The 11,119-nt window shown below is 41.7% G+C and overlaps 1 pseudogene across 1 annotated transcript; it reads left to right on the top strand.

The window, feature by feature from the left end:
- The first annotated feature begins 1,172 nt into the window (after positions 1-1,172).
- Positions 1,173-8,065, top strand: LOC146960722 (cytochrome P450 3A40-like; annotated as a pseudogene). Its single transcript, XR_015035382.1, has 14 exons — positions 1,173-1,247; positions 1,364-1,457; positions 1,673-1,716; positions 1,911-2,016; positions 2,110-2,224; positions 4,208-4,302; positions 4,391-4,550; positions 4,703-4,826; positions 4,923-4,990; positions 6,017-6,028; positions 6,106-6,266; positions 6,372-6,598; positions 7,128-7,290; positions 7,387-8,065. The product of XR_015035382.1 is annotated as a cytochrome P450 3A40-like (transcript).
- Positions 8,066-11,119: the final 3,054 nt, after the last annotated feature.

The raw sequence follows: 11,119 nt of genomic DNA, 5'->3' as shown, positions 1-11,119 counted from the left end.
TGTTTATTAATTTTGCTAAAAAATGTAGGTTGAGGCCAGTTAGCATACTGGCCTTCTTCAGCTGAGTTTCATTCACATGACAAAACTAAACAATCAAAAGTGCTCCCTTGTTGATAATAAATCACCAATACAATCTCATACAGATTTAATTGTGGAGCTGATGACCAGAGAGAGAACAGGAAGCACAGAGTTGCTACCCTTTTATTGTACAGTGCCAGACCTCTAGGAAAAGTAATTATGTTGGGCGTGTTCAGAATACGTTGCGAAATGGTCTTTGAAAAAATGTAATTAAGGCATTCTGAAATGTTGTTTAAATTTAGTGACTAAGGGTTCTAAAAGAACAAACACTGTCAACCACTGTTAAGCTTCAGAAACGATTTGGTCCACTTTAGAGTTATCAAAAATATTCTTTCATGCTTGGCTAATATTGAAAAATATGTTTCAATAGTTAGCAGGGTAAAACAAATTTATAGGACAATTAATACCTAGATTTTTTTAAAAAGAATCTATGATTGAAATGAACAAACAAAAGGACACCTCTTGTTAATCCCTGGAGCACCCGGTGAGCCAAGAAGGCCATATTAAAATGATCGAATGGTTAGTTGGCCTGGGTCTATGAGTTTCTGCCACCCACGCATTGTGAGCACACGCCTGGACATGCCCTTGGGTGTTGTAGTCACGTGGAAAATATAATTAGTCTACAAACATGACATTTATGATAACACTCATTGGCAGTGTCATTCCACTTTTTAAAATGATTTCTTTCTATTTTTTTCCACTTTATTCCACAAAATTTTGGCGTGGGCCCAAGAGGAAATTAACCTCCACTTTGAAATTTGTTAGCCTACTGTCAACTCGACGGACAGGACTATAAACACATTATCATGAACTTTGTGCACCACTTTTTTAAACATTTAATCTCTCTTAACACAAGCAGTTGTATAATAATTGAGGCCATATAAAGACGAAGCAGATAAAAAATAATTTTCTATAGATGCTGGCCTCTCTCTCTCTGTTAATCATTCACCTAGTATCCCTGGCTGCCATTGGACAGCTCTTCTGCAACAGGTCAGTCCAGTTAGACTTAAAGGCTGCTAGCCCTGATTTAGACGGGCCTTTTTTCAGACAAAACTTGTGCTACTATTGGGAGGCAAGAGAGGAGACACAAAAAGATGAGCTACTTTTTCTATCTTCTCACCGCGGAGACCTGGACTCTCCTGTTCGGCTCTCATCACATTGATTATTGAGTAAGTGTCCAAGTATTATTACAGGATATATATAATATATATATATTTATATATATATCTTCGCTTGTAACCGACATAATGACAATCTCCTCTGCTGTATGTTTGTCTCTTCACAGATATGCCTACTGGCCTTATGGCACATTTAAAAGAATGGGGATCCCTGGTCCTAAACCAGTCCCTTTTTTCGGCACCATGCTGGCTTATAGAAAGGTTAGTTGATAAAATTTACCAACATACGTATGCCAAAGGAAGTGTGGTTGTAGAGTTTCGTTCTCGAAGCAAACAATAAGTGTTGTAGACAATTTACTGTGTAATGGATTCAGAGCTGGAGTTTAGACCAGTACTGATAGTGAGTCACACATTTGAATATAAATTGTATTTTTATCTCTTTAAATGATCGTTCTCTTCCTAGGGGGAATTCCAAGAACTTTGACTTAGAGTGCTTCAATAAATATGGGACAACATGGGGGTAAGTCTGCATTTATGTATTGTGGATGTGAGTATTATCTCTACAAAGTGTTTATGTATAGATGATAGTCTTTGTTCATAATGTTGGAGGTGCTAGTCTGTCAGTGTTAAGTTTGTAGACAATTGTCAAAACTTTTTAACTGGTTGTTATGTCGTCATGTTCACATTCTTCTCTGTTCTTATCAAATCTCCGCTAATTTTTGGAGGCCGTCAGCCTGTGCTGGGACATATTACAGACCCTGCCATGATAAAAACGGTTCTAGATAAAGGGAGTGTTACTCTCCTGGTCACCAACCGCAGAGTATGCACCACTACAAACATGTTCATGTCACTCATCATGATCTATGTCCTTTGAACTCTCGTCAGTAGTTTCTGTTTTCTAACTCTGTTGCAGAACTTCCGGCTGTACGGACTAACTGTCCGACGCCGGTGTCCATCGCTGAGAAGGACGACCAATGGAAGGAGGGATTCGCAGTGTCCTCTCTCCACTCCTTCACATCAGGGAAGGAATGAAGACTGAAAAGAAGTTGAGTCAAGAGTCACTCCTGCTCTTGGCCTCCTATTTGGTTCTTGTTTTGTATTCAACATAGTTTGGTCACAGGCTGCCCATTATGCTTCCAGTGGGCAAGGAAAGGGACTGGAGCTGTCAGTGAAAAGAGGGCGGCAAACATTTTGCACTTTCACCTGTTGTTACATTGGCCTCAGGTTGGCCGAAATGTAGCACTACAGAAAACTTTAGTAAGAGGAGCAGCACTTCGGAGCATGGAACCTGCAACACTAACAACCTGGCAACAGCACTCGTAGGGCCGTTTCTAGGAATTCTGTGCCCACTGACTGAATACTGCATCGGGCCCCTGCCCCTTGACTTTTTTATCACCACTTTTTGCTTAGACTATGTATTATAACTTTTGTATTTATTTTTTCTTTTACTCTATTTTATTGAGATGTTGCCTGACACATGCAGTATAGTCTTGGGTTGTAAAAGCAGAACTAATTTAGGCATACGGCTCTGGGGAGGTTTTATAGGACCTACAGGGCTGTGGGCCCCTAGAATTATTGCACCCACCCTTCTCCCCTATGCAACCAGCTCTGCCAGAAACAATTAATAACACCACAAAGCCGTATATGATTGCTGCATCGCTAAAAACCGAACAACTAGAATTGTGTCAAATAGCCACCAACAGGTGTCACTGACTTAAAGGTGTTGGCTACAAGTTTAATTCCTCCCAGCCAGTAGGTGCCGCACTCACACTTGCCCGCTCTCGCCTCCAACCTTCAATTGTAACCTTACTAGTTGCCAGATTAGCCTATAGGGTAGCAGCTAGTAGCTAAAGCTAACGCTAACTGTATTTAACGAGCAATAGCAGCTCCGGTGTTGACAGCGTACTGAAAAACACATCTGAATCATTTCACCATAACTCACCTGCAGACGAACCCGACAAACCCGCGGCCATCACGCCCTGCACCGGAATCGTTTACTAGTACCGGCTGAGTTAGTTCGCATTAGCCCGATTGCCATTTCAACACAAGAGCTATCACGATTTGGCCCTCTGGAGCATCCGCCTCACGAGACATCAATGCACTAATGCTGGTTGGCACAGAGGATAATTTCATGCCGATGTTGCCAACGTATCCAGATGGGTAAAATATTTATATATTTTGGACCCATCAAAATTTATGTAACAATTAGGCTATATCTATAAAAAAAAAAAAAAACAGTAAAATTAATACTTATTCTTTAGACGTTCTCTGGATTGTATTATTTTTTGAAGAATTAATCGTTTTGATGGGGAAAAAGTTGTACCGCTATTACCTTTTAAAGAGCTCTTTGAAGTATACCTTCATCTGAAAAACAGATCAAAAAATGACGTGTCCTCCTGCATTTTAGTTCTGGTCTAGCTATACTGGACTGAAAAAAGCTGACATTTACTACAGTTGGGACATGTGGTCAAAAAGTACAGTATTTCATTAATATGAACCTCTTTCTTAAGACCGTACTTCCCAGACGATCACACAGAGAAGAACATGTAAGCTGGCTTGCCTGATTTGTTACTGAGTTTTATTATTAATGTTTAGGAAAGGCATATTTGTCAGTAGTTATGTCAAGTTGTTTAAGTAATGAAATACTCTTAACGGTTGTTACAATTAAAAAGATGTCATTAGTATCAAACATGATCTGATATCATCATAGTGGCCTACTGGATAAGCCCAGTTTTTTGTTTAGTTTATTCAAATATTTGTGTTGGTCGTAACATAAAACGAGTTTATTGCCTAATTTGTTGCATAACACAAAGGATTAGGAACTTAATCTGAAATAAAATCTATTTTTAAAACTGCATATTGCAATTATTGGTAAAAGAAAAAAAATTAATTAGAAACATCGCAATTAACTTAATTAAATCGACTTAAAAAAATCGACTTAGGATAAATGTGGTAACTTCAGTGTATATGTGACTGTTTTCTCTCTCCATCTGTGTCGGTCTGCACCTCAGATGTTTGGACATAATGAAGCGGCACTCTGCTAACCCTCATCAGCAGCTTATGGACAAGAAGAACAGAGAAGGACGAGCACCTTAGAGATGAAGGAGTAAGAAGACTCAACAACCCTTGATACTTCATTCATTTTAAATGATCCCAGAAATGCATTACAACAACTGGAGGTGTGTTTTTTTAAGGTTCTTTGGACCCCTTATAGAAATGGATGTGGTAACCAGCACAGCATTCCGTGTCGACATAGACTCACTCAACAAACCCTCAGAATACCTTCGTCCGTAACATCAAGAAGATGCTGAAGTTCGACACCTTCTCAACCCTCTCCTCCTCAATGTTGGTACAGTTAACTTTCTCATTTTAAATGTGACTGGACAACCAAATACATTTGTGTTAGAATAAACCTGCTTGTCTACAGTCACCTGTCTTTTCCTGGTGTTCTTGTTTCCTCCATTAACACATTTTTCTTTTTATCTCTTTTTTTTTTCTTCTTCAAGCCTTCTGCCTTTCATGGGTCCTATACTTGAAAAGTTTGACGTTTTCGTTTTTACCAGCCGCTGTCACGGACTTCTTTTACGCTTTCACTGCAAGAAGATTCAAGACTAACGGAGAGACCAGCAAGTCAACGGTATGGTTGTTTGTTTGTTCAGTATGTACAGTGCTCCAGTGTGTATTCAGAAAAATAATCATCATTTTCTTCTACATGTCTGCTTTCAGAAGTCCTAACCTTTCTGTGTGGATTTTCCTTCAGTGGATGATTGACTCCCAGAAAAAACGGAGCAGCAGAACCGGATAAAGGTGTAAAACACATCCACAGCCACGACCCATTCTGCCTGTGTGTTTACCTCGCACACCATCCCCCCCCTCGCACACGTGCTGTAACTACTGGCCCATTTCCAATTCTAATTTTTAACCCTACCCCTACCCCTCGTCCTTCACCCTTTCCCTTTGAAATGGGAGCTACAAGGGCGGTATGCGGGTTGATAGTCCACCCCTCTCCATGAATTGGGATCAACCCCTTCAACAAATCACTTACTGTCACTCAGTAGTCCTTGCCTGGCTTTCACAGAATAAAGCAGACATGAACAGTTTTTGCATACGAAATACCTCGTTTATTTGTCAAATACCATGTTGCTTAACTACTAAATAAAATAAAATGTAATGCAGACTGATCTGTAAAACATGTATTTATTTATGTAAATGTGGTTATGTATGTAGGCTACAGAGCCCCCAGCCCAGACAGCGCTGCTCCTCTGTCCAATACACACATGAACCTTCACTTTTAATTCAAACAAACTACTGCGACTGCCACAACTGTTACATTTCATCAATGAGACCAGCATTTATCTCCTAAAAAGAATGTAACTACCCAGCGGTAAACCTTTAAAAACCTACAGGTAAGTTAATTAGCGGTTGTCTTTTCTCCCGGGATGACGACAGAGGTTGGCCGGCTGACAAGCTCTCCGGACGGGTGGTGTCTCCGAGACGAGCCGTTGATCTGCTCCACAGGTGGAGGCTCCACCGTGGAGCTTCACTTCTCCAAAAAATATTGGAGCAAACTTCTAAACAGCCGTCATTTGGATAAACCGACCTCACATTGGGGATCTAAGCAGTCTTGCATGAAAAAATATTAAAACTTAACAAAGTGACGTAATAACAGCGCTACAGCGAGAAATAAAACAGCTGCCGGTTGCCTGTGGAGCAGATCAACGGCTCGTCACGGATATACCACTCCGTCCGGAGAGCTTGTCAGCCGGCCAATTAATTTACCCGCAGGTTTTTAAAGGTTTACTACCACTTCACGTGAACGCACAAAACGAAGGGTTAGGGCCAAGGGCTAGGGCTAGGGCTATGGGATGAATTGGAATTCACCCAACTCAACTCCTTATTCTCTCCTCAGGTTTGAGTGATCATGAAATCCTTTCTCAAGCCATGATTTTCATCTTTGCTGGGTATGAAACAAGCAGCAGCTCTATGTCTTTCACGGCTTACAATCTGGCGAGAAACCCTCATGTCATGAAACGGCTGCAGGAGGAGATTGACTCCACCTTCCCAAACAAGGTTTGTGGGAGTGAGAAGTGACATATTCAGTATTTTCTTCAGACAGGAGTGGTTTATGTTTTTTATGGTATTCATCATAAATCATGTGTCTGTGTTTTCGTCTAGGCTCCTGTTGAGTACCAGGCACTGATGCAGATGGAGTATTTAGACAGCGTCATCAACGAGTCCCTCCGACTTTACCCCATTGCCCCACGTCTGGAGCGTGTGGCCAAGGCGTCTGTGGAGATAAATGGCCTCGTGATTCCAAAAGATATGGTTGTCATGGTTCCCATGTGGCCTCTGCACCGGGACCCCGAACTGTGGCCCGAACCAGAGGAGTTCAAACCTGAGAGGTATTTTTGTTATACTGGGTGAAATGGTCCTTCTATCCTGAGAGTAATCAATACATTATCAGAAAAAGGAACAAAAACGATCAGACTCCAGCTGCAGGACAGACAAAACTATGACCAATCCATGCTTTTCGCTCCGAAAAGGGAAAACCAAGCAGATTCCTTAATGTCTAGTTCTGTCTACCTACGCCCAGTCAAGCTGCCGTCCCTCTCCCCCTCTCCCTTCTCCTTTTCACCTACGTCCGTGGAAAAGCCACGCTCCAGTCTGATGGGTGGCAGTGTAGCTCTGACAATGCATGTTGGGTGTATTCACCCACGTCCGCGGAAAGGTGAAGGCAAGGCTTCAGAGAGAAGTCTGAGGAAAAGGGCTGGGACTTTTGTCTTGTGTATTTTCAAAATGCAGCCCGCTAGAACCGTTTTTCCAGAATCTCCAACCCTACCTTTAAGTTTTGTTGGTAAAAACACCCAGAAAAAGGACCTGAGCTCTACAGATCATATATTCATATGTGTGTGTGTGTGTGTTTATCCTCAGATTCAGCAAAGAAAACAAGGACAACATTGACCCCTACACATACATGCCGTTCGGAGCAGGACCCAGGAACTGCATCGGGATGCGATTTGCTCTGGTGATGATGAAACTTGCAATAGTGGAGATCCTCCAGAGGTACAGCTTCGCTGTGTGCAAGGAGACCGAGGTGAGACCACACATGTTCATATTTACTCACTGCATGTTATTGTTTTCCATTGATGATTTTGTTCACACCTTTTTTTCTCTTGTAATTTCCTGCCAGATCCCCTTAGAGCTGGACATCCAGGGTCTCATTTCACCAAAACGACCAATCCAACTGAAGCTGGCGCCACGATCTTCAACCTCCAGCTAAAAAAACAACAAGATGAAAGGCATATCATGCCTGATTTGCACTACAGTAATAAGACATCTTGTACAGTTGTGTACGTTCCTGGGCTCATATATGAGCTGGACATTTACATAAACACACATACATTTAGGGAATTTAGTGTAAAACTCATTTCAGTGTAGTCAAAGGCTGTTGATCCATGGTATAGTGAGTCAGGTTAACATATATTTATACGGAGTAAACAACAATAGATGATATGAATTGATTCCACAACATCTTGAGTGATTTCTTTTTACTGAATAAGGTGTCAGGTCCCATCTCCTTACATGTTCTCTGATGTCTTGTCAGGGGAACGGAGCTGGTCGGGTGCGTTTTTGTCAAGTCTTTTGGTTTATTTACCCCATAAAATCTAAATATATCCAAAACTCTGTATAGAAATAACCAAATGACGCAACCTTTACTCTGACCTATGCTCTGTCAAAATGTACTTTAAATCAATCATGTGTAAAGTTGATCTAATACTGTCTTGAGTTTGTCTTGGGCACATCATATTATTATTTGCTCATTTATTGTTGTACACTTCTAAAAGTTTTTTTTAGAGTCATCCCTGTACTTTTTTTTGTATTTTTTCTATTTTAGACATGTTTGAAATAAATTAATTCATTAATTCATTCATGAGTGCACGCAAGTAGTATGAAATTTCTGTCATTTTAAGAATCTAGACCAGAGGTCTTCATCAGGTGGTCCGTGACCCCGAGGGGGTCCTCTGAGGTACTAGAGGGGTTGCCAAATTTTGGGTTATTTAGATTATTTTCTCCAAATTTTTTAGTTTTCACAATTATGTTCAAAATAAAAACGTCAAGAAAAGCCTGTATGCATGCAATCGACAGACACTGATGATATTGGCATTGGTAAAAAAAAAAGTGCTTTCCAGGGGGCGGTGCGTGGCGCAGTGGGTAGAGCGGCCGCCCCATGTTGAGGCTACTGTCCTCACTGCAGGCGGCCCCAGTTCGAATCCAATGTAAGCTCTCCCTCCCCTATAAGACATAATAAAACAAATATTACATAATGTAGTTACATATAAAACACAGTTCAGAGCAAACCATACATGATACTAAAACCAATACTTACTGTAACTGTAGGCCATATTGTAAAAGTGTGTTTTAAGAAGGCTCTTAAAAGTTGTGATGGAGTCTGCTGACCTTATGCAGAGGGGAAGCTGTTCCATAATCGGGGTGCTATCACTAAAAAAGCTAGTTTTTTTTGTCTTTAATCTGGTGTGAGGAACTGTTAAAAGGTTTTGCTCCTCTGATCTCAAGGGTCTGGCTAGAGAGTAGCTACCAAGTTAAAAGTTGCTCGATATCTTCTGGGGTGAGATCATGGACTGCATTGTAAGTAATTAATCACATTTTAAAATAAATGGGTAACCAGTGCAGTGATGCTAAAATGGGTGTGGTGACTGGACCTTCTTGATTTTGTTAGTAATCTAGCTGCTGAATTTTGGATAAACTGTAGTTGTGAAACTGAGTGAAAGTTTAGGCAGGTGAAGAGGGGATTACAATAGTCCAGTGATGATATGAAAGCGTGAATAACTTTTTCTGTCATTGTAACATGATCTTTGAAATAATTGACTGATAATAAATAAATAGATAAATAATAATAAGGCCTATATCTTTACAAAACAGAAATGCAACACAGAGTGTTACGCCCCAGTACTTCGTTGGCCCGGAGGAGCATAACAATGGACCCAACAATGACCACAAACTAAACACAAAGACACTAAATTAACTAAAAGAGATTTAATACCAAAATATACAGATACAAACAAGTAGACAAACTAAAACAGAAAGCCATGATGGGAGGCAGGCAAGCCCAGCAGTCCCCAGCACTGCCCCCCCGCCTTCTGGTGCCAGCTGCAGGGTTTTAACTCAGTGGACCAGGTGAGCCTCGTTTCACTGATTGAGGCCTGGGCGGAGCTGTGGAGGAGAAGGGAGAGAGACAGACACACACAAGGCCGAACCCCTATCGGCCATAACACCCCCTCCCTTAAGACAATGAATAATACTAATCACATATCATTTATTCATTGTGACATTTTTACAGGGACTACCAAACCTGGCCTCAACTCAGAGCACCAACAATACATTTATCAAAAAATAAACCCTGGGACTGCGGTCAGGACAACAAAAAGGTCAAAGTGGATCCAACAAGATCAAAATACAAAAAGGCCAACCAACACACTGCCACTGGATGTAAAGAGTGAGCAGCCAAACAGTAGCCATGCAAGTGGGTGCCACTCCCACCAGATAACTAAATGGCTACCACCATGAGGGAAACTACGAAACGAAGTAAACTTACTAAACACTGCAGGTGACCAAACACAAAATCGAGCACAGCCACAACCTAAAGGGTCACTCAAGTTGCTGTCTATCAACACACAAAGACCCGAACAAATTGAACTGCCACGACACAAAATGGCCACCAAGCAGTCTGCCATTAACCAACGGACACAGACCTTATAATTCACCAAGTCAACTCCATCACACAAAGATCCACTGATCTATGGAGAGACGCACACAAGGTCCAACGAAGCCACAACTAAGTAAACAGTAACATACACAAGTGACTCAACCGAAAAGTGGACTGCAACAGCACAACACAAGAGGTCACACAGTAGCCACTGCTACACAAAATGTTGCCAACTTACACCTAAGCTGCAACTGAACGACCCAACGAACGCACTGTGCAGGTACCACACAAAAAGTCACATCCCAAAAGTTACTGTTACTATTTTACACACAGAATCCAGACGAAACTAAAAGTAGAAGTAGAGTCAACCCACAAGAGATTGTGATTACACTGCTGTGCAGTGACGTTGTGGAGAGGCACCCTGTAATGTGGTTAACTATCTAGTCTTCAGTGGCTTCCCGGGAGGCTTCTTTAAACGTTGAACTCTGCAAGTGAACAATGGACCAAGGCAAGGCCCACTGCCACACAGAAAACGTACCCACACCCAGGTTTCACCACCAAAAATAAGAAAGGCAAAACAACAAAGTGGCAAGAGTCTCTCTCTGCCCGACGACTACCTTACAGGGAACTCTCAAGTAAACACAGACAGGCAATTAAATCACAAACCATCTTGAAAAGAAGACTAGACTACTACCTCACACAACAGCTACAAACCTTCACTTCACCTCATGGTTGTTCAGATCCCGGACACGAGTCCCCAATTGTTAATATTCTTTTTATCTATAAAAAAGGATGACTGAACCTGGCCTCAACACCAATAAACACATCCCGGACGAGCCCCCAATTGTTACGCCCCAGTACTTCGTTGGCCCGGAGGAGCATAACAATGGACCCAACAATGACCACAAACTAAACACAAAGACACTAAATTAACTAAAAGAGATTTAATACCAAAATATACAGATACAAACAAGTAGACAAACTAAAACAGAAAGCCATGATGGGAGGCAGGCAAGCCCAGCAGTCCCCAGCACTGCCCCCCCCGCCTTCTGGTGCCAGCTGCAGGGTTTTAACTCAGTGGACCAGGTGAGCCTCGTTTCACTGATTGAGGCCTGGGCGGAGCTGTGGAGGAGAAGGGAGAGAGACAGACACACACAAGGCCGAACCCCTATCGGCCATAACAAGAGGTAATCAGATA

The sequence above is a fragment of the Trachurus japonicus genome, unplaced genomic scaffold (genome assembly GCF_045865225.1).
Source record: "Trachurus japonicus isolate A0001 unplaced genomic scaffold, Traja_1.0 AP030074.1".
Taxonomy (NCBI): domain Eukaryota; kingdom Metazoa; phylum Chordata; class Actinopteri; order Carangiformes; family Carangidae; genus Trachurus; species Trachurus japonicus.
Note: the sequence above shows the minus strand (reverse complement) of the source record. Positions and strands in the feature narration are given on the sequence as shown.